Source organism: Jaculus jaculus, chromosome 10 (assembly GCF_020740685.1).
Source record: "Jaculus jaculus isolate mJacJac1 chromosome 10, mJacJac1.mat.Y.cur, whole genome shotgun sequence".
In the NCBI taxonomy this organism is placed as follows: Eukaryota; Metazoa; Chordata; class Mammalia; order Rodentia; family Dipodidae; genus Jaculus; species Jaculus jaculus.
Genome location: NC_059111.1, coordinates 90,870,026 through 90,886,752, shown reverse-complemented (window position 1 = coordinate 90,886,752; position 16,727 = coordinate 90,870,026).

Sequence of the window (16,727 nt, the reverse complement as noted above, 5' to 3'; positions counted from 1 at the left end):
CACCAAGGGCCTCCTTCTGCCCTTTATCTTTGGCATCTGAGGACAATTTTTTGTTTTTAGTTTTTTTTGTTTTTCGAGGTAGGGTTTCACTGTGGTCCAGGTTGATCCTCCTACCTCTGCCTCCCAAGTGCTGGGATTAAAGGCATGTGCCACCACGCCCAGCTAACCTGGAATAATTCACTATGTAGTCTCAAGGTGGCCTCGAACTCATGGCAATCCTCCTACCTCTGCCTCCCGAGTGCTGGGATTTAAGGCGTGCACCACCACACCTGGCTTGGACTTTTTTTTTTTCCGACAGTGCATAGTATGCTCCTTGTTGCTTTCAAGTGATGTCCTATGGTCCTCAGCACATGCCTGGTCCAGAACAGGTGCTAAGGAAGCACTTCTGCTTATGTGAGCAAACATGGGTTAATATAGTTAAGCCCAGGAGTTTGGAGGCTGAGCTAAATTCATCTTAAAATCCTGGAACTAGGGCTGAAGGAGATGGCTTAGTCGTTAAGGAACTTGCCCGGGAAGCTTAAGGACCCAGGTTTGATTCCTCCCCCACCCCCACATCTTACTTGTGTTCCTAGAGTTACCACAGTCAGATCACAGGCTTGCTGGACATATGTTCCTTGTCTTCATTTTCAGACTATAAACATAGATCTAAATTTACCCTTCCCCACACTGGGAGAGTTTCCTCCTACTTCCTACTCAGCTTTGCCCATTTCTCATCTAGAAAAGACCAGTCAGCCCTCTCCTCTTCATCTTCTTCCTCTTCTTTTTTTTTTTTTTTCCCCGAGGTAGGGTTTCACTCTAGCCCAGGCTGACCTAGAATTCACTCTGTAGTCTCAGGGTGGCCTCGAACTCACGGCCATCCTCCTACCTCTGCCTCCCGAATGCTGGGATTTAAGGTATGTGCCACCTTAAATCGCCCAGCCTTCTTTTTCTTTTCTTTTGACAGATTGCTCCTGCTATGTAGGCAGGCCGACTGGCCTTGAACTAGTGATCCTCCTGCCTCTGCCTCCTGAGTACTGGGATTGCAAGAATGTGCCACCATGCCTGGCTTATTTTTTATTTTTTGTTTTTCTAAGATAAGGTCTCCAGGCTGTTCTTGAACTCAATATGTAGTTGAGGATGACCTTGATCCTCTGACCTCTACCTTCTCAGTGCTGGCTTTATAGGCACATGCTTTTTAAAAAATGTTATTTTTATTTATTTGACACAGGAAGAGAGAGAGAGAATGGGCACGCCAGGGCCTCCAACCACTGCAAACAAACTCCAGACACGTGTGCCCCTATGTGCATCTGGCTAATGTGGGTCCTGGGGAATCGAACCTGGGTCCTTTGGCTTTGCAGGCAAATGCCTTAACTGCTAAACCATCCCTCCAGCCCCCATCTCACTCTCTTATGTGGTCTGGGGATTAAACCCACAGTTTTGTGCATACGAGGCATGAATTCCACCAACTGAATTGCATTCTCAGCCCCTTATGATCTTTTTTTTTTTTTTTTTTTTTTTTGGTTTTTCGAGGTAGGGTTTCACTCTAGCTCAGGCTGACCTGGAATTCACTATGTAGTCTCAGGGTGGCCTCGAACTCTCGGCGATCCTCCTACCTCTGCCTCCCGAGTGCTGGGATTAAAGGCGTGCGCCACCACGCCCGGCTCCCTTATGATCTTTTTACAAAGGCCAGTGGTTTTGTAGAATGTCTCCCAGTTTGGATTTGTAAGATGTTTACTGATGATTACATTCAGGTTACATAGTTTTTCTTCTCTCTCATAAATAAATGAATAATGTTTGGTATGAAAAAGAACAGTGTCATCTTGTCCTTTTCAACTAGAGATGAAAGGACATTGCTTGCATCCTCAGTGAAGAGAGGGAAGGGTTCAGCCCTCCATCTGGGTGGCTACTTCAGTGTGTGGGTTTCTGGCTGGGTGGGGGTCTGGGCCAGCGACTGGGGGCCAGAGCGCACCAGAGCTTCAGGTGGAGACGCTGGAGGCCCCACGGTCCTCCCCAGACTTGTCACCAGCAATCCTAGGTGTCTCTAGCAGCCTTCTGGATACTTCCCTCCCCGCCCCTCCCCCCCCCAAGTAGGGTTTCACTCTAGCCCAGGCTGACCTGGAATTCACTCTGCCTCCGAGTGCTGGGATTAAAAGCATGCACCACAAGCCGGGCTTCATCTTGGATATTTGATGTCTTCTCTCTCGCAGGCTTCCCTAGTTCTCCGAAGCCTGCTCTCCTGAATCTCGCAGGCTGGAGAGGATCCTTTCCCTCCAGTCCCTTCTTTCCAGCACCATGATGCCTTCTGAGTCATCCCAAGGTCACTGCCATCAGAAAAGAGAAGATTCTCTACCTAAAGTGAGAGTAGCATTAATATATGGGTGTTGCAGTCCGGTTCGCATTGCTGGTAAAAATCACCCAACCAAGAGCAGCTTCTGGGAAAAGGAGTTTTATTTTGGTTTACAGGCTCGAGGGGAAGCTCCAGGATGGCAGGGGAAAACGATGACATGAGCAGAGGATGGACATCACCCCCTGGCCAACATAAAGTGGACCATAGCAACAGGAGAGTGTGCCAAACACTGGCATGGGGAAACTGGCTATAAAGCCCATAAGCCCGCCCCCAACGATACATTCCCTCCAGGAGGCATTAATTCTCAAATATCCATCAGCTGGGGAGCTAGCATTCACAACACCTAAGTTTATGGGGGACACCTGAATCAAACCACCACAATGGGTATGAACATTAAGAGAAGCACTTACTGGGTAGTTTGGTAAGCGTAGTATATACATTTAGCCAGACACCAGCAGACATTACACCCCTAGGACTCATGACTACCCCTGTTTTAAGTTTTCAGTATCAGGGATGTATTCCCTGCCATGGAGCAGGCCTCCAGTCCAATTAGAGGGCAGTTGGTTTCCACCATGACAGACGTGCTACTGTTGTACCCATTGGCTCATTTGGCCTGGCCAACTTTAAGGCTTGCAGTGTCCACTGTTGAGTATCTTCACTGGTAATTTCTCTCTCTCCCATTGAACTGCATGCAGAATGGCTTCTTCCAGCTTTCTGTCAGCTGGTCTACATGGAGGAGGTTATCAGCTCAGTTCCAGCAGGATTTCTCAGTGATCTTGCAGCCCAAGTATGTGGAGTCTTCAGCAATAGGGCCTTACCATCTATTGTTTGGTTTTTAATAAAGTGTTTTCTACATGTCTTGTATTGTTATTATTATTTTTTTAGAGACAAATTGAGAAAGAGAGAGAGAATGGGTGTGCTAGGCCCTCTAGTCACTATAAACAAACTCCAGATGCATGTGCCACCTTGCATCTGACTTATATGGCACCTGGAGAATCGAACCGGGGTCCTTAGGCTTTGTAGGCAAGCACCTTAACCGCTAAGTCATCTCTCCAGCCCTGTTTGTTTTTCCTTCTTTTTATTTTTATTTGAGAGAGGCAGAGAGAGAGAGGGAGGGAGAGAGAATGGGTACACCAGGGCCTCCAGGCACTGCAAATGATCTCCAGATACAGGTGCAACCTTGGGCATCTGGTTTACATGGGTACTGGCGAGTCGAACCTGGGTCCTTAGGCTTTGCAGGCAAGCACCTTAACCTCTAAGCTATCTCTCCAGCACTGTTTGTTTTTGAAGTTTTTTGTCCCTCTAGCCCAGCCTGACCTGGAACTTACTATGTAGTCTCAGGATGGCTTTGAACTCATGGCAATCCTCCTACCTTTGCCTTCCAAGTGCCCACCAGGCATTCTTTTGTCTCTTCTCTGCCCTGCCCCCTCCCCAGTTCTTACCGGGTGGTCATCAGCTCTCAGTTCTCCTGCCTCAGCCTCAGTCTCCTGAGTGCTGGCCACCCTGAGACTACATAGTGAATTCCAGGTTAGCCTGGGCTGGAGTGAGACCCTACCTTAGAAAACAAAACAAAAATAAATAAATAAATAAGAAAAAGTAAAAAGAAGGATCTAAAAAAAGAAAGGAAGGAAGGAAGGAAGGAAAGGTGTCCCAGTACTCAGGAGGCAGAGGTAGGAGGATCACTGTGAGTTTGAGGCCACCCTGAGACTACACAGTGAATTCCAGGTCAGCCTCAGCTAGAGTGAGACCCTACCTCGGGTGGAGGGGGGGGGGGTGGCGGGGAGAAAGAAATGAAATGAAAGTCTTATACACGCTATAATATGCATGAGCTTTGAAAACCCACTCTGTGAAAGAAGCCAGCCAGTGTAGAACAAATGTATAAATGTATAATGTGTGACTCCATTTATATGAGGTACTTAGAATAGGTAAATATAGAGACAGGAAGTAGATTGGAGCCTTCCAGGGGGTGGGAGGGGTGAGGAGTTAAGTGGATAGTCTCTATTATTTGTGATGAGAAACGTCTAGAAATGGATGGGGATGATTGTACGCGATTGCATGTGCACTTAATGCCACTGAATTATACACACTTAAGGTGGTTAAGTTGGCAATGTTTATTTCTGTATATTCCATTACAGTTTAACAGTGTCCCTGCCCCCAAGAAAGACAGTGCTCAGAACGATACACTGCATGTGGTATGTGCTGTTGACTGTGGGCTTTCAGCTGTCGCTCTGCTGTGCTGTTTTGGCCTGAACATAGTAGCGTCAAGCAAAGAGGCTTTGGGGGTCACCTGGGCCCCTGGATCCTTAGACATCAGCTTGCTGGTGCAGCTGCAGGGATCAGAGTAACTGCTTACCCCTTTCTTTTTTTAAATTTTTATTTATTTATGTTATTTATTTATTTGAGGGAGAAAGATGGGGAGAGAGAGAGAGAGAGAGAGAGAGAGAGAGAGAGAGAGAGGAAGCACACCAGGACATCCAGCCACTGCAAACAAACGCCAGACGCATGTGCCATCTTCTGCATCTGGCTTATGTGGGTACTAGGGAATTGAACCTGGTCGTTTGGCTTTGCAGGCAAGCATCTTAACTGCTAAGCCATCTCTCCAGCCCTCCCTTTAAAAAATTTTTTTTTATTATTGGGCTGGAAAGATGGCTCAGCAGTTAAAGCATTTGTCCGCAAAGCCTAAAGACCCTGGGTTCAATTCCCCAGTACTCAGGCAAAGCCAGATACACAAAGTGGTGCATGCATCTATTTGCAGCAGCTGGAGGCCCTGGCGCATCCATTCTCTCGGTCTGTCTCTCTTCTCTTCTCTGCTTGCAAATAATTAAATATTTAAGCTGGGTGTGGTGGCGCACGCCTTTAATCCCAGCACTCGGGAGGCGGAGGTAGGAGGATCGCCGTGAGTTCAAGGCCACCCTGAAACTCCATAGTGAATTCCGGGTCAGCCTGGGCTAGAGTGAGACCCTACCTCAAAAAACCAAAAAACAAACAAACAAACAAAAATAAATAAACATTTAAAAAATACTTTAAAAATATTTTATTTATTTGCAAGGAGAAAGAGAGAGAGGGAAAGGTGGGGAATGAGTGGGTGCATCTGGGCCTCTTGCCACTGCAAACCAACTCCAGACACATGCACCACTTTGTGTATTTGGCTCCACATAGACACTGGGGAATCGAACCCTGGCTGTCAAGATTTGCAAGCAAGTACCTTAACTGCTGAGCCAGCTCTACAGTCCTGCCTATTCCTTTCTAACAAGACTGCCACTGCTCAGAGAGTTTGATTTGTGTTTTGTTTTATTTGATTTTGTAGCTTATCTTCTGAGATAGCTTCAAGAGCCCCGCACTTTTATTTATTTATTTATTTTTTTTTTTTGCTTTTTCTGGTAGGGTTTCACTCTAGCCCAGGCTGACCTGAAATTCACTAGGTAGTCTCAGGGTGGCCTTGAACTCACGGTGATCCTCCTACCTCTGCCTCCCGAGTGCTGGGATTAAAGGCGTGCGCCACCACGCCCGGCCTCAGCCACATTCTTTTGAGCATCCTTAAAGATGGCAAAGCTGTGAGTGGCTGACTTCAGCTCTGACTTGTGGAAACAGCCAAAAGCTATTCAGAGTTAAGTCTGGTAAAGAATTTATGGGCTCAAGCTAGGTAATAGCACTGCGGGCCAATAAATAAAAAATAAGCGTCTCTCTCTGGGGATGGATTCTTGTCTTGTACAAAATCCATTTCTGGAAGCAAGTGCAGTCCCAGACAGCAGAGAATGTTTGGACGCACACAACTCCACGATGCAGCCTTTCAGAGTTGCAAGGGCAGCACTCACTGGTGGGTATGAAACAAGGCCTGTGTGTGGTCACCGTCCTTAGCCTTGGAGTTCCTTTCAACTTGAGAGCATAGGCTGGAGGGATGGCTCAGTGGTTAAGGTGCTTGCCTGCAAAGCCTAACGACCAGAGTTCGATTCTCCAGTACCCATGTAAAGTCAGATGCAGAAAGTGGCACATGCATCTGGAGTCCATTTGCAATGGCTGGAGGCCCTGGTGTGCCCATGTTTTCATCTCTCTCTCTCTCTCTCTCTGCTTGCAAATAAATAAAATATATTTTTTTAAAAGTTGAGGGGTTAGCCGGGTGTGGTGGCACACGCCTTTAATCCCAGCACTTGGGAGGCAGAGGTAGGAGGATCACCGTGAGTTCGAGGCCACCCTGAGACTACATAGTGAATTCCAGGTCAGCCTGGGCTAGAGTGAGACCCCACCTCAAAAAAAAAAAAAAAAAAAAAAAAAAGACTGGAGAGAGTGGTTAAGCGCTTGCCTGTGAAGCCTAAGGACCCTGGTTCGAGCTCGATTCCCCAGGACTCACATTAGCCAGATGCACAAGGAGGCGCATGCGTCTGGAGTTTGTTTGCAGTGGCTGGAGGCCCTGGAGCACCCATTCTCTATCTGCCTCTTTCTCTCTCTGTCTGTCGTTCTCAGATAAATAAATAAACAAAAAACCCAAAAATATTATTTTAAAAAAAAGTTTAGGGATTGGAGAGATGGCTGAGTCCTATTCCCCAGCACCCACATAAAGCCAGATGTACAAAGCGGCTTATGCATCTGGAGTTCATTTGCAGTAGCTAGAGGCCCTGGTGTGCCCATTCTCTCTCCTGTATGTCTCTCTTCTCTCTGTCTCACTCTGCTTGCAATCAGATAGATAGATAGATAGATAGATAGATAGATAGATAGATAGATAGATAGACAGATAGATTGATTCCAGGATAAAGTATATATGCATGCACACCTGTCCACTGCCCAGCACACAAAGCGTTCTGTGCCCCAGTGCACACACCTGGTTAAACAGACTCCTTGCCTGCCCTTCCTTGTGGGCACATGCCCTGTGCTTATGCCTGCCTTTTCTGCCTTGATTCCTCACAGCCTGGAGATTCATGGGCATTCTCCCTGGAAGGTAGACAGCAAGGTGGGGGGGGGATAGGCAGCAAGGGAGGCGGGGTAGGGTGGATGCAGGAACCGGCGGGTCCTCTATTTTAAGCACTTGCTTCAGCTGTTCTATGGGGACTGTGCACTGAGGATTTAAAATAGATGGAGCCTTTCTGGTGACCAGAGCAAGCTAGCTAGCCCACTGGGGACCTGGATGACGCAACATGGCAAGGTCCTGAAGCTGGCAGAGTGACCTTGTGGTACAGTTCTCTGGGGGGGTGCCTGAGTACAGGCACTCCAGGGGTGGAGCTGAGGAGAGGGTAGTGGGCATTATCTAAGGGCAAACCACCTCAGAGGTCTCTCCATCACGGAAGATCCTTGAGAGCTCTAGCCAGCTTCTCTCTGGCTTAGGTCTATTTTTAGGGCCTGGGGTAGGTTGGATTAACGCTGTCTAAGTCACCAGAAGGACTTCCAGTAACTCAAGCCCGACAGACATGTCTCGTCCTCAGAGCTGACTGAAAAGTAGCTACAATAAAGGTTAGAGGCCAATGCTCATGCACCTGTCACAGGGGCAGATCTTTGCCTGAGGTGATGGTCAAAACACTTCCACAGGGCTGGAGAGATGGCTTAGCGGTTAAGGTGCTTGCCTGTGAAACCTAAGGATGCGGGTTCGATTCCCCAGACCCACATAAGTTAGATGTACAAGGTGGCACATGCGTCTGGAGTTGGTTTGCACTGGCTAGATGCTCTGGTGCACCCATTCTCTCACTCTCTATCTGCCACTTTCTCTCTTTTTTTCTCTTTCAAATAAATAAAATTTAAAAAACAAACACACCAAAAAAAAAAAAAAATCACACAGTTCCACAGCCTACCTCTGCTTAGCACAGCAAGGTGGTCACAGTCCTGGAAAGCCCTCTGGCCCTCAGGGGCACTGTAAGTGCTACATGGCCTTGGGACTTACAACAACTCAGTCCTTCCCTTTCCAGCAGCCTTCCTGAGTGCAGATGACTCCTCCAACAGGTCCCAGCCCTGTCCCTCAAACCCGGCCTGGAGAGCTTGTTAGAAAAACACAGATGCCTGGGCCCCACTTCAGACCTATTAAATTGGAGTCTACAAGGTGGAGCCAGGCGTCAGAATTTTTAAAAACAAGGTTCCAGGAGATTCTGATTCACTCCCAGCTCTGGAGTCAATGCCTTTCTAATCAGTGGCGTTCTTTTTGATCCTTACTTCCTTGTTACATTGAAACTGGAAACCCCAGAGGGTCAGATTGGAACCAACATCAAGTGTGTGCCTCTCAATAAAACAGCTTCTGTGCAAATGATGCAGACAGTACATCTCTAAAATGAACTGGCTTCCTGTTTATCCAGGCACTGGAATTTCTTGTGTTATTAGATTCTGTTTGTTAAATATAAACTATGGTCAATAGGGAAGGAGAGACGGCTCAATGACAAAGGCACTTGCTTGCAAAGCCTAAAGACCCAAATTCAATCCCCTAGTACCCACCTAAAGCCATATGCACAGGGTGGTGCATGTATCTGGAGTTCATCTGTAGTGGCTGGAGGCCCTAGAGCAAGTATGCTCACTTTCTCTCTCTCTCTCTCTCACTTTCCTTGTATTGTTTTTTTTTTTTTTTTTTTTTTCCTTTTCGAGGTAGGATCTCACTCTGGTCCAGGCTGACCTGGAATTAACTCTGTAGTCTCAGGGTGGCCTTGAACTCACGGCAATCCTCCTACCTCTGCCTCCCGAGTGCTGGGATTAAAGGCGTGCGCCACCACGCCTGGCTTTCACTTTCCTTGTAAATAAATAAAAAAAATATAATCAATATTAGCAAGAGCAGAGTAATAGGGTCAGGAGGAGCAGTTTGGCATGCCGTTTCATTTGATCCACACTAGCTATGGCAAGGAATGGGCCACACTGTGTTTCTGCCCTTGTGGAGCTGACATTTTGATGAGATTAAGAGAGACAGGTGAGTCTGGCATGGTGGGGCACACCTTTAATCCCAGCACTCAAGAGACAAAGGTAGGAGGATTGCCATGAATTCAAGGCCAGCCTGAGACTCCATAGTGAATTTCAGGTCAGCCTGGGCTAGAGAGCAAGACTCTTCCTGGAAAGACAAAAATAAAAACAAAAGAGAGAGAGAGAAAGATAAGCAACAAGTAAATACACAGAAGTATAGCAAAAAAGACCATTTCAGAAAGTAATTGAATTGGTGACTTGTTCTCAACTATAAGTGACAAGAAGTTTTTTTTTTTTATTTAAGATTTTATTTTCATTTATTTATTTGAGACAGAGAGAGGGAGAGAGAGAGAGAAAGGGAGAGAGAGGAAGAATGGACTCACCAGGGCCTCTAGCCACTGCAAATGAACTCCAGATGAATGAGCTACCTGCTACATCTGTACATCTGGTTTACATGGGACCTGCAGAATTAAACCTGGGTCCTTAGGCTTCACAGGCATGTACCTTAATCACTAAGCCATCTCTCTGTTTGTGTTTTTTGAAATAGAATCTTACTCTAGCCCAGGCTGATCTGGAATTCACTACGGAGTCTCAGGCTGGTCTTGAACCCACAGAGATCCTCCTACCACTTCCTCGTGAGTGCTGGGATTGAAGGCAAGTGCCACCATGTCCGGCTGTGTGTGATTTTTTTTTTTTCTTCTTTTTCGTTTTTCAAGGTAGGGTCTCACTCTAGCCCAGGCTGACCTGGAATTCACTATGTAGTCTCAGAGTGGACTTGAACTCACAGTGATCCACCTACCTACCTGGGATTAAAGGTGTGTACCATCACACCTGGAGAGTGGGTGATGTTTTTTTTTTTTGAGGTAAAGTCCCTTGCTTATGTAGCCCAGGCTGGCCTTGGCTCAGGTTGTGAGATCAAGGCCAGCCTGAGGCTACATAGTGAATTCCAAGTTAGCCTGGGCTAGAGTGAGACTCTACCTAAAAAAAAAAAAAAAAAAAAAAAAAAGACCCTGCATTAAAAAAAGAGAGAGAGAGAGACTTCTGGTTTAGATGGTGGCTTAGGAACCACGCCAAAGCAGCCTAGGGAAGAAAAAGCCAAAAGAAATCCCTAGCAAAATGCACTCTTCTACTAAAAAGTGAGGTGTATAAGAAATTTAAACGGCAGCAGAGAAGTAGGAGAGATCCAGAGCATTCAGAGCCCACGTGGACTGGCAGACGCGTTGGCACCATGTTCCCGGGGCTACAGTGCCAGGCTCGGCTTGAGCCGCAGGAAAAGCCAGGTGAGGGGATTTTCCACTCACACTGGAGCTCTCCGCAAACTCAAGAAATGTGGAAAACCACAGTGAACCACGGAGGAGTAGATCATGAGGTAGAGGATCACGTGGACCAGCGAGAGAAGTAGAGCCACCATTCACAGCCTCTCCCCCCCACCCCCCACCCATTGCCAGCATAAGCGCAGCGACCAGCGGAAGGGAGATCACAGCACCCAGCGCTGGCAACCAGAGCAGCAATCCAAGGACCCAGCCAGCCTACTTGAACCCACAGCACACCAAAGAGGGACCCAAGCAGGAGTGCAATATAACTGAGACCAAAATCACCCCAAAAGGTAACTGGGATTACGCCAGGTCAGTACCCGCCAAATAAGCCTGGTATATAGGCCTGAACCTATATACCAGTACTAATTGCACCTTCCATATCAGGATAAATTATATGTTAAATCTGACGGATGGTCAGATTTGCCACTCATAAATAAGCTATATTTTGGGCTTGTTATTTATTGCTTCTTGACTTATAGTGGCTTTGTCTCCTCTTCTGTTGTTCATTAGGGAAGGGTCTCACTTGGCCACAAGCTGACTTGGAACCCTCAACAGACCAGAAATGTTAACCTCCTTGATGACAGGATTAAGGGTGTGGGCACCACACACCCTAAGGGACAGTGACTTTGTTAGAAGATCTGGTTGTCATAATACCTACTCTTGCATAAATACTGTGCTGTTTTTCATTGAATGTGTACATTATTAGTTTTAGAATCTGCCTATATATATATATTTTTTTTTAATATTTTATTTTTATTTATTTGACAGAGAAAGAGGGTGTGTGTGTGTGTGTGTGTGTGTGTGTGTGTGAGAGTGAGAGAGAGAGAGAGGGAGAGAGAGAGAGAGAGGGAGGGAGAGAATGAGCATGCTAGGGCCTCCAGCCACTGCACACAAATTCCAGATGCTTGTACCACCTTGTGCATCTGGCTTATGTGGGTCCTGGGGAATCAAACCTGGGTCCTTTGGCTTTGCAGGCAAATGCCTTAACTGCTAAGCTATCCCTCCAGCCCAGAATCTGCCTATATTTTGATCCACTGAGCCTACTTGAATACTCTCATAGCAGGCAAACTAGGGTCACTTTTGTAGATACTCTGAGAGTCTTGAGAGCCACACCTAGCACCTTAAGCTCCTATCCTAAAGACGTATAACATCAGGTTGATTGATACATCTAATTGCAGCTAACTAGAAAATCCAAGCATCAAATTAATCCAAGATGCAAAAATATATATATTATAACATAAGAAACACCAAACATCACGACAATATAAATCCACCAAAAAGGATTATTGCATCAGAAATGACCTCCAGTGAGAATGAGTTAGAGGAAATGCCTGAGAAAGATTTCCAAAGAATGATTACAAATATGTTCAAAGAAGGGCTGGAGAAATGGCTTAGTGGATAAGTGCTTGCCTGTGAAGCCTAAGGACCCTGGTTTGAGGCTCTATTCCCCAGGACCCATGTAAGCCAGATGCACAAGGTGGTGCATGCATCTGGACATTTGCAGTTGCTGGAAGCCCTGGCACACCTGTTCTTTCTATCTATCTGCCTCTTTCTCTCTCTGTCACTCTCAAATAAATAAATAAATATAAACAAAAAAAAAATTTTAAAAAAATATGTTCAAAGAAGTCAAAGAGGAAATCAAAGGAATCAAAGAAAACACAGGACACCAATTTAATGAAACAAAGAGGTCAATACTAGACATAAATAAGGAAGTAGAAATAAAGAAAAACCAGTCAGAATTACTACCAAGGAAGAACACCACAGTTAATGAAATAAAAAACTTTGTAGAAAATCATACCAGTAGCATGGATGGAAAGGACAGAGTATCTGAACTAGAAGACCAGGTGGTAGATCTAAACAGTCCAACAAAGAGAAGGACAAGCTAATAGAAAAGTATGAATGGGAATTTCAAGATATTTGGGATACTGTGAAAAGATCAAACATAAGAATTCAGGGTATAGTAGAAGGAGAAGAATTTCACTCCAAAGGCATAGTAGGCATCTTCAACAAAATCATAGAAGAAAACTTCCCCCAAATTGGGAAAGAGGTGCCAATGCAGATACAGGAAGCCTTTAGAACCCCAGCCTGGAAAGAACTTCTCCTCGCCATATTATAATTAAACTACCAAATATACAAACCAAAGAAAAAATACTGAAAGCAGTTAGAGAGAAAAGTCAAGTTACCTACAAAGGCAAGCCCATCAGGATCCCAGCAGATTACTCAACACAAACTTTAAAAGCCAGAAGGGCTTGGAGTGATGTATTTCAAGTTCTGAAAGATAATAACTGTCAATCAAGGGTACTTTATCCTGCAAAGTTATCCATTTAAATAGATGGAGAAATAAGGACATTCCACAACAAAAGCAAACTAAAGGAGTATTTGAAGACAAAACCAGCTCTACAGAAAATACTTGAAAGAATCCTTCATGCTGAAGAGAAAGAAAAGCACACATATAAGGAACCTGGAAAAAACAAACCATACTCAAATACTGGTTAACAAGAGAACAAAGATAAAACCAGAAGAACTACAAAAAACAAACAAAAAAAAAAAGGTAAAAATAAATATACATCTTTCAATGTGAATAGGAAGAAAACTCATTAGCAAAGGCCAGTAAACTAGTAAAGAAATATAAAGGGAAGAGAAAGGAAGGGAGAGGGGTACTTAATTGGATGGTGTTGTATGTATGTAAGTAGAAGAATAGATTAATGGAGGTGAAAAGGCGCAAAGTGAGGTCAGGGGAAGAGATTGAGTAAAGGAAAGGTGCAGGGAGGGCTAATCAAAATCTAAGAGGATATAAACAAATCATATGGAAATTTACTTTTTTGGACAATGGAACACTCAGGAGCCATAGGTTGTTGCTAGAAAATTTTCAGTGCCAGGGATGAGATACCTTCCACTGAGTTGTTTGTTGGCCAGAGAGGTCCCTGATACCCCCCAGATATTACAGGGCATTGCTGAGGCCCTCGGTTTCCCACCAGGAATATATGGTAAGACCCTATACTTGGGGTGCAAGACCACTAAGAAACCCTGCTGATAACCTCCTCCATGTAGACCAGCTGACAGAAAGCTGGAAGAAGCCACTCTGCATGCAGTTCAATGGGGAAGAGAGAGAAATCACCAGTGAGGATACTCAACAGTGAACACTGCAAGCCTTATATTTGGCCAGCCAAGCCAAATGAGCCAACAGGTACAATAGTGGCATATCTGTCATGGTGGAAACCAATTGCCCTCTAATTGGACTGGAGGCCTGCTCCATGGGAGAGAATACATCCCTGATACTGAAAACTTAAAACAGGAGTAGTCATGGGCTGGAGAGATTGCTTAGTGGTTAAGCGCTTGCCTGTGAAGCCTAAGGACCCCGGTTCGAGGCTCGATTCCCCAGGACCCACGTTAGCCAGATGCACAAGGGTACGCAAGCATCCGGAATTCGTCTGCAGTGGCTGGAAGCCCTGGTGTGCCCATTATCTCTCTCTCTCTCTGCCTCTTTCTCTGTCTATTGCTGTCAAATAAATAAATAAAAAAACAAAACAAAACAAAAAAAACCCAAAAAACAGGGGTAGTCATGAGTCCTAGGGGTGTAATGTCTGCTGCTGTCTGTCTAAATGTATATACTATGCTTATCAAACTGCCCAGTAAGCACTTCACTTAATGTTCATCCCCATATATTAATGCTACTCTCACTTTTGGTAGAGAATCTTCTCTTTTCAGATGACAATGACCTTGGGATGAGTCAGAAGGCATCATAGTGCTGGAAGAAGTGACCGGAGTGCTCAGTACTGCAATATCTCTATCACACCTTCCAAGGCTCAGGGTCTAATGCGGAAGAGGTGGCGGAAAGAATGTAAAAGCCAAAGGAAGGGTAGGACTCCTTACAATGTGCTCCCCCCAGACACAAAATGGCCTGGCTATCCATGACCTCACAGTGCCTGACACTACCTACACAAGACCACCATAATAGGGGGAAAAGATCATGAAATCAAAATAAAGGAGAGACTGACTGAGATGGGGAGGGGTTATGATGTAAAATGGAGTTTCAAAGGGGAAAGTGGGGGTAGGATGGAGGGTATTACCATGGGATATTTTTTATAATCATGGAATTTTTAATTAAAAATTTTTGAAAAAAAAATTGAGGGGTTGGAGAGATGGCTTGGTAGTTAAGACACTTGCCTGAAAATTGAGGGATTCAGGTTCAATTCCCCAGAAGTTCCAGGTCAGCCTGGGCTAGGGCCATACCCTACCTCGAACCCCTCCCTGTCCCCAAATTGAAAATTTCCCAGGAGCCCATCCAATAGATTCCCTTCACATTTCATAGAGAATAATGCCCAACTCCAAAGCCAGCTCTGACCAAGGGGGCTGACACTGCTAGAATCAAGTAATCAGGGTTTATTTTCAGGAGAAGTGGGGTTTGGTAGCGTCCTCCATGCAAACTCCGAGTTGTTATCAGTACAAGGAAGGGGAAATGGCCATTGGGAAGGCAGCCAACAGCTCAGAGGCACTCTGCAGAGAGAACATAAACAGCCTGACGTAACAAAGTCGTGGGGTCACGTGAAGGGCTGGGGAGGGAAAGCTCCCAGAAAAATGACATTTCGGCCGATAGCTAACTTAAGTCAAGGTGCGACAAGCAAACTTGGGGATCAAAGCGTGCCTGGCCTAGGAACTGCAGAGATCCAGCCGCAGGAGCATGCGTGCCAATTCCAGCAGCAGGAGGAAGCAGTTTCTCCACCCCTCCTCTGGCTCACTGTGCACACCTGGAAAAATAGGACTGCAGGAAGAGCATGTGTCACCTCCATGTGCCTGAGTCATCACCGGGGTGGAAGGCAGTCTGGCTCCTGCCACAAGGATGTCAGCAGTAGCAAGAAGTCCTGGCACTGTGGAGCAGGCATTCTCTTCTCAGAATGATGGGGAAACTCCAAACAAAACCCATCAGGGTCTCCTGGTGAGCAAATATTGCAGAGCTTTAGACTTTTTCTTTCTCTCATTTTATTTTATTATTTTTCAAGGTAGGGTTTCACACTAGCCCCAGGCTGACCTGGAATTCATTATGTAGTCTCAGGATGGCCTCGAACTCCCAGTGAGCCTCCTACCTGTGCCTCCTGAGTGCTGGGCTTCAAAGCATGTGCCACCACCCCTGGCTTGTTTTGTTTTTGTTTTGGTTTTGGTTTTGGTTTTTGTTTTTGTTTTGAAGGTAGAGTCTCACTGTAGCCCAGGCTGACCTGGGATTCACTATGGAGTCTCAGGCTGGCCTGAACCCACAGGGATCCTCCTACCTCTGCCTCCCAAGTGCTGGGCTTGAAGGAGTGTGCCACCATGCCTGGCTACTTTTCAGTAGAACATAATTTACAGAGCTTGGAGAAGAGAATTCAAAGAGGATCTATGCCCGTGTTCCTCTAGGAAGGTAAACTTTTTTTTTTTTTTAAGTTTTTTTTATTTTTTACTTTTTGGTTTTTTGAGGTAGGGTCTTGCTGTAGCCCAGGCTGACCTGGAACTCACTATGTAGGCTCAAGACTGGCCTGGAATTCACAGCAATCCTTCCACTTCTGCCTCCCAAATGCTGGGATTAAAGGCATGCACCACCATGCCCAGATTAAAAAAAATTAATATTTTATTTTTATTATTTATAAAAGAGAGTTTTTGTTACTATTTATTTATTTGAGAGAGAGAGAGAAAGAGACAGATATAGAGAAAATGGGCACACCATGGCCTCTAGCCACCACAAAGGAACTCCAGATGCATGCACCACCTTGTTCACCTGGTTTATGTGAGTCCTGGGGAATCGAATCTGGGTCCTTTGGCTTTGCAGGCGATGGCCTTAACCACTAAGCCATCCTTCCATGACCACATTCCGCTGCGCCTCACTCATATCACCTCCGCCTGGGCAGGGAGGAAGGGAGGTAGAATGAGCAGACACTGGCCTCCCAGCCCAGCTGAGAAACAGAAGTTGGTGTGGCCTCATTGGATGCCAGGCTGGACAGGGCTAGAAGAAATCATTTGTCCATATGCTTCATTTATTCTTTTATTTATTTGAGAGGGAGAGAGCACATACCAAGGACCTCCTGCCACTATAAACACAAACTCCAGACACATGACTGGACCAGCCCACGCCTACAGACTTTAAAAGCCAAGTACCCTTAACCACTGATCCTTCTCCCCAGCCCCTTTTTTATTTATTTGGAGAGAGAGAATGGGTGTGTCAGGGCCTCTATCCACTACAAACCAACTCCAGA